This window comes from Spea bombifrons, chromosome 4, assembly GCF_027358695.1.
Source record: "Spea bombifrons isolate aSpeBom1 chromosome 4, aSpeBom1.2.pri, whole genome shotgun sequence".
Classification (NCBI taxonomy): domain Eukaryota; kingdom Metazoa; phylum Chordata; class Amphibia; order Anura; family Pelobatidae; genus Spea; species Spea bombifrons.
In genome coordinates, this window is record NC_071090.1 from 67,676,363 (window position 1) to 67,690,275 (window position 13,913).

Genomic DNA, 13,913 nt, shown 5'->3' on the forward strand with positions numbered 1-13,913 from the left:
TTGTGTTTTATATGGAAAAGTCTAATAGCTTCATTATTTTGCATGTCTGTATTAATACCTGAAACTGAGATTGCCTAAAAATGTAGCATAACATTGGTATCCAATGATTAGCATTTTCTTTCTCAAGATAAAGCTATGACACTGAACATGTTACAACTTATGCATTGTTCCTCATGGTAATGAATGCATTTCAACAAGAGTGATGATATTACATCTGGATCTGTACAATCTGTAAATGTATGAAAGTACAATCATTTTGAACAATAAAATTATTATTATTATTTCAGGTGTTATTGAGTTTCCACTAATGTATACACATTAGAAGCAGTATATCATTTTTAATCATGAACTATTAAAACTGGAATTTTATCATGATTCATTCATAACTAATTAAAAGCTTATTATGTTTATCAATGTAATTGATTAGAAGATGGAAAACCAGAAGCAGCCTGTGGAAGGGCTACCATTATCTGATCAGTTTCCTGCTCTGAATTGTATTTCTTTGCCTCACCCCACCCTTACAACAGACTTCCTTAACCAAACAATAACATTATGGAGGATAACATAGAAACATAAGATGTACTGGCAGATAAGATGCATTCTTCCCATCTAATCTGCCAATCAGTCCTTGGTCTGGTCCCGTAGCAAGGATAACTTTATGTCTATCCCATGAATGTTTAAATAACCATGCAGAAAATGAAGTGAATTTTTATTTGCTAAGAACCTACATGAGATTGTTGGACATCCCATTCCAACACCATGGGCATTTATAGAGTTGATCCCAACTTTGTGTCTATGACAGCCTCAGCTCGTCTGGGAATTCTTTTCACAAAAATGTGGAGTTTGTCTGTGAGAATTTTTACACACTCGGCCAAAAGAACATTTGTGAGGTCAGGCACTGTTCAGTGTTCAGCTCATTGTAGGTCACATTTAACTCATCAAACCGTGTCTTTATAGACCTTGCTTTGTACACAGGGGCAGAATCATGCTGGAAAAAGAGAGGTCCCTCCTCAAACTGGTGCTACAAAGCTGGAAGCATACAATTGCTGAAAATGTTTTTGCATGACCTTTTAACATTACCTTTTACTGGAACTAATGGGACCAAACCCTGAAAAACAGCCCCATGCCATTATCTGTACATTTTTTTGTGGCAAAACAATTTGGACAGGAGTATTTGACTTTAATGGTTGTGCTTAATATGACTATTAGCAATCCCCAAGCTGTTCTAATATAGATGCAAACATTCATCGTTATTAGTAGAAGGATGGGCTTTATACCAATGAAGTAACCTAGGTAAGAATACAGTTTTACATCATCAAGGTATGTTAAGAATGATGTGATTTGTTACCACAGAAAAAAATATTATTGTAGTCACTCCAATCATCACTAGGGGCCCACTTGTTAATTTAATTAAAATATGCAACAATGCATTTTATTTCTAGTTAATGCACCAAAAATGCACCCCAAACCAAAAGGCTCTGTCTAGAAAATGCATTATATGCATATAACGGCTTTGATTCTCACGGTCAGAGTATTCTTCAAAAGGCAAAATAACACACATACCAAGATCAAACACCATCTTTTCTTAAGAAGTTTAGTTTATTCATGTACAGTAGCTGAATTGTTAAGAATTTGTATATCTTTGTAAAATTACTTTTCTTTTTATGCTACAGAATGCATGTTTTATGGTTAATGAATCATTTGAAGTATCCCTCTTACTAACACTAGGTGGTGCTACTACTGAAGATATAAAGGTACAAAAAATTGGTAAAAGATGGTAGTAATCATAAGGCAGACCTAGCCTCCTAACCAATGATGGACCAGGTCTAACAATGTCCTTCAAAGGCCTCTTTTTTGTTGCATGTATTATTATTATTATCTTTTATTTATATAGTGCCAACAGTTTATGCAGCGCTTAATACAAATATGTGCTACTCCTAGTTGTAGCCTTGTAACATTTGGCTCAGCAAGGGTTTTGCTGTTTTGTATTGTATGTACCAGAATGATCCTAAGACACACAGACAAACATAAGATTATAAGTTAACGTTGGCCTGTCGTCCCAAAGAATGTGGATGTCAGAGTTCACTACTGGTATACAGATACGCTGTGCTACATCAATTGCAAGAACAAATGTGTTAAAAAGTCACTGGATTTTTTAGGATGCCAGCAAGGCCCAAAGTTGTTCGTATTTGTTCAAATAAACTAAACTACAAACTGCTTTTCATAATTATGAAGAAGCTAAACATTACATATCAGTCAGTCTTAAGAGCTTGAACCATTGATAGCTACAAGCTTCTGTTTCAAAGATGGAACACGGCCTACAGTTGTTTTGGATGGCCCACCATGCCTGGTGTCTATATAGGTCTTTTGATGTAACATATTTTAACGTGATTACATGAAGCAGTATATGAATGTCACAGGTAAATAGCGCAGTTAATTTAACTTTTGGATTTATACAAAGACCACTTGAAAGCCCTTGATATTATTAAATACAGTATCAAAATACTGTAATAACGATACACCAATTTCACAAGCTGAATAGCGTTGTACACTAGAAATGTATTTCTATTTTAAAATCAAATTTCATCAACTCCTCAAGGGCCATGAAAGCACCATAATAAACTACTTGAAATGACATGCTTAAGCACATACTGCTCTTCTTAGTCATATTATTTAATGAATGCTGTCATCTGCTACATATCTTTTGGAATGTACAGTGAATTTGCTTTCCTCTCATCTTGCTCCAGTTTTTTTTATTTTGTGCCTTAGGACGTGTTCGGGGCATCGTGGTGCTATTTCTTATTTCCTACCTATAATCAAGGAAATGTGGTACGATTATCATAACATGTGGAATGTATAGCCAAGTAAATGATTGTCTTCTAGAACACTATACAGGGTAACACTTTACATGTGTTGGTTGGCAACACGTGAAATGTACGTGTCCTGAAAAAAAATGTAGCAAGCCTGTACTGAGTCCTGAAACCACAAGTAGAGGATTACAATATGTTCCTAATGATCTCAGAGAAAAAAAATCACTAAGAAATTATATAATACCCTCAAGATTGTAAACTTGTGAGCAGGCTCTCTCCACCCAATGTATCAATCTAAAATTAGATAGAGGTTTAGATGTAATTTAAGGAAATTTTCCTTTACTAAGAGGGTGGTATGTTAATGAAACAGCCTACCATCAAAACTGGCAGAGGTTAATACAATGAGCAAAATCAAACACGCATGGGACAAGCATAAAGTAAAGCTATCCTGAATCTGAGACAAGACCAATGACTAATTAAGGTCTGAGCATTTTGATTTGTAAAAATAGGCAGACTAGATGGGCCAAATGGTTATTATCTGCCATCAAATGCTAAGTTTCTATGTTTAAGATATAAAGAAATTTCGTCAAGTCTTTTTTCATTTCTAACATGGCTTTATCGCTTACGATAGAGCTGAATCAGTGATGCCATTTTACTGAAACTCTCCTGGAATTTATATTCCCCATTGGTCAGCTGTTTGACCAGAAGGGTACATATTTTTGGACATATTTTGTGATTCTGTGCAGGCTTCTGGGTCAACGTCTCCACCACAAATGTACCTCATGAATGGTGTCCAAAGAGGGCTATAAATTACAGGAAAGTTGGTAGGTTTAACCTCTTTACTACCCTGTGGACCTACAGGTGCATCCTCAAAAAGTGTCCCGGGGTTATCTTTAGGACATACCAGTACATGATGCATTTTCCACAGTGGTAGGGACATCTCTCAGCTGCTGCATGGGATATCAGGCTGCTGGCTTCCTGCCCACTGATTGTGGGTAACGACGCAAGCACCAGTACACCCTTACATAAGGAATGCCTGATCAGCATACCTGGGAACTCTCTGGGTTGGACCCAGAGAACTTCAGGAAAATCACCGCTTCACTGGGTGAAATCCTCAGGGTCGCCGGAGCCGGGTCTTCACACGCCCCACTCTCCTTCTATTCCCCTGCGGGCTAAACCATTGCATTGTGGTTAGCAATGCAAGTCTATAGAGCCTTGCAGTGATCAGTGCCAGGGAGATCGGAGGGAACAGAGTTAGAAACAACGTTTAAATAAAAACGAGAAATAAAATAAATATACATTTAAAACTTCACTAAATACAACGAGCCAATATCCATATTGCACTGATAAGAGTGCCTAAAATAAATGTTTTTTTTTTAAAGAAACCTTACATTCCATTGCCCAAGCACTACTTGTAAAAATGCTACATTATAAAGACATGTTAGGATTAGATAGGACTCCCCCAAAATGAGTATAATTTGACATTTTAAGTTGCATTTATTGCACTTGCAGTATGTATCTGCTAGGCCTGCACCGATTCCTTATTTTGTTGTATTTTACTGGAAAAAAAGTCCCATGATATTTCTCTACTGTGTGCTCATGCCTGGAACACGCACATGTATATTATATACCGCAACCCATCTGTTTGAGTTAAACACTGTCAGAGGGATGAGCAATACAACACTGTCCGCTTGCACGTTACTGCATTAAAAATACATCTACGCCATCCTGTCTGTTAATTGTCAACTATGTATTCTTTTGCATTGCACGTTTTTCAGAACAGTTTCATAATGGTACTGCATGACTGCATCAGTTGGGTCATATAATAAAGGAGTATGTAAATATATATAATTATAGGTCAGGGTTCATGTGTTTATACACGGAATCTTCAGAATACACAACATATTTTTCCCCCTAATTGGGTAATTCTAATTCTCATAAAGCTCCATAGGACATCTGAAGATTTTCTATTTAGGGCAGGCTTAGTCATGCATCGAATGAAATAGATTTCATCCTGAAATAGAAACATATTGATTCACTGTCCTATTGTTTAGAGTGTAACAGTCATCATGGTGGTTGCGTCAAACAAGTGTTGTTTTTATTTTTTTTAATGCCATATAAAGTAATTTATTCCATGCTGTGCATCAGTCCCAAATGTAGATACCTGGAGTATTCTTTAAGTGGACGTACAGGAAACCAGAATAAAGGCAATAAAAATAAATAAACATGCAACACACATAACACTATCCTAAATAAGTAAAAAGTTATTCAAAAAGGGCAGGCTAGAATTTTTGTCTGCTATTTTCTTTCTACAATTCACCCAGCTGGACTTTATTCACAATCATGAAAGTTTGTCCTCATTAGGAATATGTGTATTTTGTGACAGTTTCATTTTTATTTATTTTTTTAACCCCTTCAGGTCCGGGAGTTTTCATAACCCAAGAAACAAAATATTTTTAGTCATTTGTACCATATGTTTGTTAAATCATGGTTTCCCTTTTCCATATTTGATGAATCGGCACAAATTACACATTAATTTGTTCAGCAGAAGTTGGGTCTTGTTTTAAAATAATATAAATACATAAAACATAATATTAGTAATAAAAGAAAAAAACTCATATATTTATTTATATATAATTATTGTAGGAATTTATGATATTACACAAAATAATGTATATATATATATATATATATGTGTGTGTGTGTGTGTGTGTGTATAGGAAAATGCTGCAACTGAAAGAATACATAGATATGTGTGTGTGTGTGCGGGCTGCTGTAATCCCCAGCAGTTCCATGAAGCACTGCAGTGTTTCAGTCCGACTGACACAATCTTCCCCAGACAGACAGGTTTCCCCAGACAGAATTTCCAACAGCACATTGGAATAGAGAGAGTTCAGTACGTGCAATTTGTCACATCACCATTTGCGAGCCCTAGAAGAATGCTGAGCAGTGCTGCATTAATTAACTCAGACCTGGCCGCTTTTTGCTGTAGAGAGAGAGCCAGAGAGAAAATGTTAAAGCATCACTGCACAGCAGTCAACGATAATACCGAACGTGCATCGTGCTGCACTCTTTAACACACAGCAGAAAATCATTCAGCGATTATAAATTTACCGGTATGTCAGTTCCTATTTAATAGAAAAGCTCAACCTAAACATTTTCAAAGAGGGTAGATGCTCAGTTTTCTCCCTCCATAGAATATTCCTCAATAACAGGAACTATCTTAACTTACAATAAATGGTAGTTTTGACATTTTCTTCATGTACCAAACTGATATCCTTGAAAATTCACTAACCAATTACCACATATATGAGGAAGCTTGCTCAAGAGAAGACATGATTTAAGAAAGCTATTTATTATTTATATTTATTGTTCCATCATATTCCGTGACAAAGTAGGATGGGTAAACAGGACATAACAAGTAGTCATTTAACAATTTGGACTTTTAGAAGAGGACCCTGCTTAAACAAGCGTAACGTGCTGTAACAGCCCTAAAACTCATCTGCCATACCTTTGCAATTGAACAGCAAAAGGCTGGTACAATAGGGATTATTTTTAAAATTACCGTAGTCATCTAGCCAGAACGGTTTTGTATGTGTTTTTAGATTATATGGTTAGGATGATAAAAACATGAATAAAAATATAAAATAATTTTAATAACAATTTCTACCTGAAAGTTGTAGTAAATAATCAAGACATTGAGGCCATTTAGAAATAATAATAAGTATGTGCAAGTAAATTGGCTTCCATTTGTGTTGATTTGTTAGATCATTATTTCCCACTTTCCATCTTCAAACGTATTAATCTCTCATCCAAAGGACTTCATGTCAGCACTGGAGATGTGTTTTACGTACTAGAAAAGACAGATTGATTAAAGTAAATGGTCTACCTTTCCCCCCCCCCACAATAACTAGAGATGTCAAAGCCTACAGTAGTTTTCTGGCAAGATTGCCTTTAGTTTACATATCTATTTCCAAGCCAGCTGTGGTCTTTTTGGTCCCCAGCCTGTCTGAGGCTGTACTTAATAGACTGATGAGAGAATTCTTCGCATGCTCTGAGTGTAGAGTTAGTGGACAACATTGCCTTTATCGTATATATATTGATTACACAGGACATGTTCCCTCTGTCTGTGAGACATATCTTTGGTCAGGAAACTTTAATAATTCCTATACATATGTAACCCTTTTTCCTTTCCCTTGGAAAATACGGTCAGGATCAGCAACAATCCCTGTTGCTTCTTGGCGCTGATATGGCTCCTGAGCCTCCGCAATGAGTGAGGGAGATTGGGACATATTTGAATTCTGCATTCAGTGCCTCCACTCAGTGATTTATTTAGATACAGGAAATCCACTCACTGAGAAGTGGCCCTGCAATAGTACTAATAAGTACACAATAACTGATAAACAAATTAAACCTATTTTACTGTAATATAGGGGAACAGATACATACAATAACAGTGTTGACAGGAAATAAACATTTGTCCTGAAAGTGGCAGTTCACAGTAACTGTGTGTTCAACCCAGTGCCGAAATACACATATATATATATATACTGTAAAAATACAGAAACCCAATAGCCCACCCAAAGCTGGATAATTGCCCACCCAGGAGCTCCAGTAAATGGTGTTGGTGCACGTTGGGGCCCTGGTAGATATACAGCAATATCCTTTGTGTAATGAGGATGTTACTTCCCTGGTCTGATGTCCTCAGATGGAGCCTGGATACAGTCCTTGCTAACTGCAGGAAGGCTTGAGAGCAGATTCTCTGTAGAGATGAATTTGCTGCAAGACCTTAAGCTGCAGCTCTGGTTTGTATCAAGCAACCTCTTGGTAAAACAGATCAGGATTTGGTCCTGCACTTGCTAGTTAGTCACTTGGTCTTGCTGGATGGGGAATAGGCCTTAACTCCTCCTAAAATGGCCTCTCTTCTTCCCTGTCAGGTTCTGCCACCCCTCCTTCTGGATAGTTCTCAGAGGCTAGAGCCACACCCACACAAAGTGAAGTATAGTGTCCTCAGAAGTCCAAATATTGTAAATAGCATTTACATACAACAAAAACAATAAAAATAATGGGCTACATTCTTTCCCCTGTAAAATTCCTGCCTTCCACTGGCAGGACTAGAAGTATAACTATGTACAGGAAATTACATCAATAGGGGCCACTCGCCCAACAAACCAGTCAGGCTATGTAATAAATTAACTAGCTTAACATAAACAGGATTTGACTGGGAGTAGGTTGGTTCCCCAATTTGATCATAGGTCAGAAACCTGGGTGGTCTTCTTGTTCTCCGGCCCCGCCTCAAGTTCCTCTGAGGAAGTCCGCTGGCGTCTTCAATGCGAGTTCTTTTCCCCGCACCTGTGGGAAGGATTCCAGTGGCTTGAGGCCCTGGTCCTCCCATAGTACTAAAGTCTCTAACACAGGAATCCGGGACAAAGCTAGGACTTTGAGGATTTAACTGAGATGGAGGAGAAAGGGAGGAAAGAGGCACTGACTGAGAATTAGCTGGAGTCCACCAGTCTTGTCCACTGCTCAGTGTAACTCCTCCGGGATCATCATAGGGCTGTTTTCTTTCTGCAGGAGCCTCTTCAACACTTCCTTCAGTCTTAGTTGGAGGTAAAAGATGGTTAGTGGAGCCGTCACAATCATTCTGAACATTTCCTTCATCATCTCCAAACATTGCCACTGGCAATAGATGATTTCTATGCCAGGCCTTTATTTTACCCTCAGGCCCTTTGATCTTATATACTGGGATCCCAGGAATCTTTGCGACAACTTCAAATAAAATGTCCTTCCATCGATCTGCAAGTTTATGCTTTCCTGGGACTCCTAGGTTCCTTAATAAGACTTTATCTCCAGACTGAAGGTCCTTGTATCGTACTTTTGTATCATATCTTCTTTTATTGTTCTCATTCAGTTTGGCTGTAGTTTGTTCAGCCAACTTATAGGCATTCTTTAAATTTTCTCTTAAGTCACGAACATAGTGGTAATGGGAACGATGGTTCATGCCATCAGAAGATACTCCCAGACGAATGTCAATTGGCAATCTGGCTTCTCGACCAAACATTAAGAAGTAAGGAGAAAATCCAGTGGATTCATGTCGGGTACAATTGTAGGCATGTACCATAGTCTCCACATGTCGGCTCCATGATCTTTTCTCGTTGCCCGAGAGGGTCCCCAGCATGTCAAGCAAGGTCCGGTTGAACCTTTCAGGGAGAGCATCGCCTTCAGGATGGTAGGGAGTTGTCCTGGTTTTCTCTATATCTAGTAACTTTAACATCTCTCGAATTATTCTGCTCTCAAAATCTCTTCCTTGGTCAGAATGCAAACGATTAGGAAACCCGTAGTGAATGAAGAACTTGTTCCACAGGACTTTGGCAATGGTAGTGGCCTTCTGATCTTTGGTAGGGTAGGCCTGAGCATATCGGGTATAGTGATCTGTAATCACTAGGACATTGCTGGTCCCAGTGGAGTCAGCTTCAATGCAGAGGAAATCCATGCAGACCAGGTCCATGGGTCCGGAACTCTGTAGATGGCTCATGTATGCAGCCCGAGTGGGTAACGTTTTCCTCTTAATGCACCTTCTACAACTTCGGCAATACCTTTCCACGGATTCCCTCATTTTGGGCCAGTAGAAACGATCTTGTATCAGACCAAAAGTTTTGTCAATCCCTAGGTGACCATGATAATCATGTAAGGATCTCAAGACCATTCCTCGATATTTCTGAGGCAGTACAAGCTGTTTCCTACCAGGATGATCATGATATTGCATAATCCTGTATAGTAATCCATTTTCAACCTGGAATCTATTCCATTCTTTCCTGAAAAATTGGCGAGATTCATTGGGTACTCCCTTCAGTTGACTGAGATCTTTAACTTTTACCGCCTGTAGCAGGGGCCCAATCATAGGATCTTGAGACTTTGGAATGCCTTTGCACAATCAGGTGTCCACCTCTCTCCAATGGGCTCCTTTAAACCAGAAGGTTTTTTTCCTTCCTTGCTAGGTTCTACTTTCAGAAGGTTATGGAGACTCCGCGCTATTTTGGAGTAGCCTTCCACGAACCGGCGATAGTACCCACAAAAACCTAAGAAAGAACGCAGCTCCTCTATTGTTTTTGGTTGGGGCCAGCTTACAACTGCTTCTATCTTGGCTGGGTCCGTTGATACTCCCTCGGCAGACACTATGTGGCCCACATAGGTTACCGAACTCTGAGCAAATTTGCACTTGTCCAAAGATAGTTTCAGCCCTTCATCTCTCAGACGATTCGGTACCCGTACTAGTCGTTTTTCATGTTCTTCTGGGGTCTTTCCGAAAATAATCAGATCATCCAGGTACACTAAACATTCTGCAGGGTTCAATCCTCCCAGAACCTTCTCCATTAATCTCTGGAAGGTTGCGGGAGCTCCTGTCACGCCTTGTGGCATCCGGGTGAACTGATAAAACCCCAGTGGGCAAATGAAAGCTGTCTTCTCCTGGTCTTCATCTTTCATGGGTACTTGATAATACCCAGACCGTAAATCCAGAACACTGAACCACTTACTGCCAGTTAATGCATTCAAAAGGTCTTCAATTCGGGGTAGGGTGTACTGGTCTGGAATAGTTCTCTTATTCAAGGTTCGGTAATCTATACACAATCGGACAGAACCATTTTTCTTGCGCACAACTACTATTGGGGAGGCATAGGGACTCCTGGATTCTTTAATAATACCAGCATCTTTCATTTTATTCAGGATTTGTCTCACATCCTCCACATCTTTGGGAGCCAACCTTCTAGACCTTTCTCTGAACGGGGCAGGGTTATTGAGCTTTATAGTGTGTTGCCCACTCTTTGCACAGCCCACGTCCATTTCTTCTCTGGAGAAGACATCTTCACAAGACAAAAGCACATTCAAGAGCCTCTGTTTCCATTCAGAAGGTAGCGGTGAGTCCTCCAGGTAAAAGTTAGATTCTGCAAGAGGAGGTGTTTTAACTTCAGCACACAGGGTGGTTATAGGGAGTATTGTTTCTAGGAGGCTAATGACTCCCATCCGCTGTCCAGGGTAGATGTGAACCTCCATAGGGGACATATTGTGAACAGTCACAGCAAAAGGGGTACCCTTCCATCTTCTCCAGTCCTTGACCTCAGGTACAATTGTCCAACCTTTCTTCACATCCTCCTCAGGAAGGGACTCTATACAAAACTGCCGGTCTCCTGTCAAAATAGCAAATGGAACAGCAGATTGCACCATAACTGACCGAGCTTCACCAGGTTGCAATGAGAGAGTCTTGAGACTAGGATAGAAGAAAAAACCTTGTTGGGTCTCCATAACCAGTCGGTGGCACTCCTCGCGCAAAACAAGGGGCAATTCGTCCATTCGTTGCATAGAGACATCCTTCACTTCTTTCAGGTAAGCCCGGAAAAGGTCCCGAACCATGGAGGTGTTGGTGCCTAGTAAAATAGGAGCTGAGGATTGTCTTGGGCTAGGGCAGACTATGGCTTCCACATTCATGGGGCAGATCTTCCCAGTATTCAGTTGAGGAATAATTATTTGAATTTTAATCACTCCATCGACTGGGTAAGCCTTGTCACTAAGCCCATAAAGGTTGACATCTTCTGCTGGTTGGAGAGGAATGTGGCTCAGATGGGTATCATAAAAGGGACGGAATACAATAGTCACCTGCGATCCTGTGTCCAGTACGGCAGTGGCATGAATCTCTTCTACAATGACAGAGACTATGGACTTGGGCCCAACTCTGGGACCAGTAGACAAATGTCGATCCATCCTTTTATACGGACGTCTATGCTTTTTTGTACCCCGAGAGGGGATTGTTGGGAGATGCGGGTCAACAGCAAGAGTCTCAACTGGTAATGCTTCTTCTTTTTGAGGGCATTTGGATGTATGATGACCAGGGAGTCCACACTCTTGGCACTTGAGTGGTTTCCAATTGGGCAGAGAGGTATATGGAGCTCTCCTTCCTTTTTCTCTCTCCTTCTTACCTCCAGATGGCAGAGGATGAGAATCAACTTCGCCTGTGTGTATTTGAGCATGTCGCTGGTCAATAGCCCGAGCTTCTTCCATTGTCTCTAGGAAAGATAGAGGCCCTTTCACGCCAAGCAAGCTTTCAAATGCGATAGTAGAGGGTTCTCCTCGTATCAGCCCATGAAGAAGTTGCCGATGCCTGTATTTGGGTTCCTCAATTGGGGAAATCACTCCCTTCTCCAGTAGCTTGCCCACAATGAGCTCCACTCGGAGGGAGAAGCTGGCTAAAGACTCTCCTTTCTTTTGTCTGGTGGCAGCATATTGTTGCCTTAATTCAAATTCATCTGACCCTGGATCATAAGCACCACTCAGAATTTGGAGTAGGTCCCCAGCAGTAGCGTGAGGGGACTTTACCTGGTGATGCCTTACCAAGTCCAAGGCGGGAGGCCTCAAACTCTCGATGAGCCGCCTTTTCTTTGTGTCTTCCCCACAAGTCCATTCCCTTATGGCTTGGGCGGCAACGTCCCGCCAGACTTCAAAACCCTCTTCTCCCTTAGGGAGTGGGGTAATCCCAGAAAATGTCTGTAGCTTCCGATATTCTTGGCTGTGTGCAGCCCGAGCAAATTCACTGGCTAACTGGCGTATTGCCTGTAGCATAGGGGAATTTTCATCCTGTGTAGATACAAAGTTCCCTTCTGAGGCAACCTTCGATGACACAGGGGTACTAGGTAACTTTCGTTTAGGCCTTACTATGGGGGAAGAATCAGTGAATAAAGGTTGAGGGATACTAAAGATCTGACCTGAATCCTCATCCTCATCTGTGTCTGTATCTGTATCAGTATCTCTGGTAGCATAGACTATTGTACACCCCGGCTTACTCTTTCCAGGCAGTGGAAGAGTCAGGATGCGTTCTCGGGTAGGTAGATCAGCCTTCCCCTTGATCAACGCCAACCCACATTTTCCATTCAGGTCACGTTTGGTTTGGACTATTCTGGGCCTCACTAAGCCAGGGATCTGCCCGAGGGCCGCCCGGAACTGTTCTTTATCAAGATTGAGAGGGGTATGGCATATTGCTATTGCCTGGCTGGGTGGAACCCGCATGACACGGGCCCAGTCTCTAACCTCTTTTGGAGTGGGGTATGTAATCCCCATACTTGAGTCCTTAAAGTCCCAATTTATCTCAGCAGTGCCTCCATCTGTAACCCTTTTTCCTTTCCCTTGGAAAATACGGTCAGGATCAGCAACAATCCCTGTTGCTTCTTGGCGCTGATATGGCTCCTGAGCCTCCGCAATGAGTGAGGGAGATTGGGACATATTTGAATTCTGCATTCAGTGCCTCCACTCAGTGATTTATTTAGATACAGGAAATCCACTCACTGAGAAGTGGCCCTGCAATAGTACTAATAAGTACACAATAACTGATAAACAAATTAAACCTATTTTACTGTAATATAGGGGAACAGATACATACAATAACAGTGTTGACAGGAAATAAACATTTGTCCTGAAAGTGGCAGTTCACAGTAACTGTGTGTTCAACCCAGTGCCGAAATACACATATATATATATATACTGTAAAAATACAGAAACCCAATAGCCCACCCAAAGCTGGATAATTGCCCACCCAGGAGCTCCAGTAAATGGTGTTGGTGCACGTTGGGGCCCTGGTAGATATACAGCAATATCCTTTGTGTAATGAGGATGTTACTTCCCTGGTCTGATGTCCTCAGATGGAGCCTGGATACAGTCCTTGCTAACTGCAGGAAGGCTTGAGAGCAGATTCTCTGTAGAGATGAATTTGCTGCAAGACCTTAAGCTGCAGCTCTGGTTTGTATCAAGCAACCTCTTGGCAAAACAGATCAGGATTTGGTCCTGCACTTGCTAGTTAGTCACTTGGTCTTGCTGGATGGGGAATAGGCCTTAACTCCTCCTAAAATGGCCTCTCTTCTTCCCTGTCAGGTTCTGCCACCCCTCCTTCTGGATAGTTCTCAGAGGCTAGAGCCACACCCACACAAAGTGAAGTATAGTGTCCTCAGAAGTCCAAATATTGTAAATAGCATTTACATACAACAAAAACAATAAAAATAATGGGCTACACATATATAAAAAATACATTTTTGTTTTGGGTTTTTTTTGGGGGGGTTGGGA